We start from the raw sequence: 236 nt of genomic DNA, 5'->3' as shown, positions 1-236 counted from the left end.
CCATATAACAATTTAACGAAGATGAAACTTCGCCATGAATACTATGAGTAGAGCCTAAGGACATATTTGTCCTTATGCTACAGCGGAGCGTGTCTCTCTCCCATAAAGTGAATGCTGGGATCCATTTTATTCAAACAAAACAAAAAACAAAAACAAACTGACGCTCCAAGCAAAGTGCATAAGATGTGACGGAATAAAAATATAGTTTCGGGGGAGGAACCTCGATAATGTTGTCG

This window comes from Lolium rigidum, chromosome 6 (genome assembly GCF_022539505.1).
Source record: "Lolium rigidum isolate FL_2022 chromosome 6, APGP_CSIRO_Lrig_0.1, whole genome shotgun sequence".
Taxonomy (NCBI): Eukaryota; Viridiplantae; Streptophyta; class Magnoliopsida; order Poales; family Poaceae; genus Lolium; species Lolium rigidum.
This window is presented reverse-complemented; position numbering follows the sequence as displayed.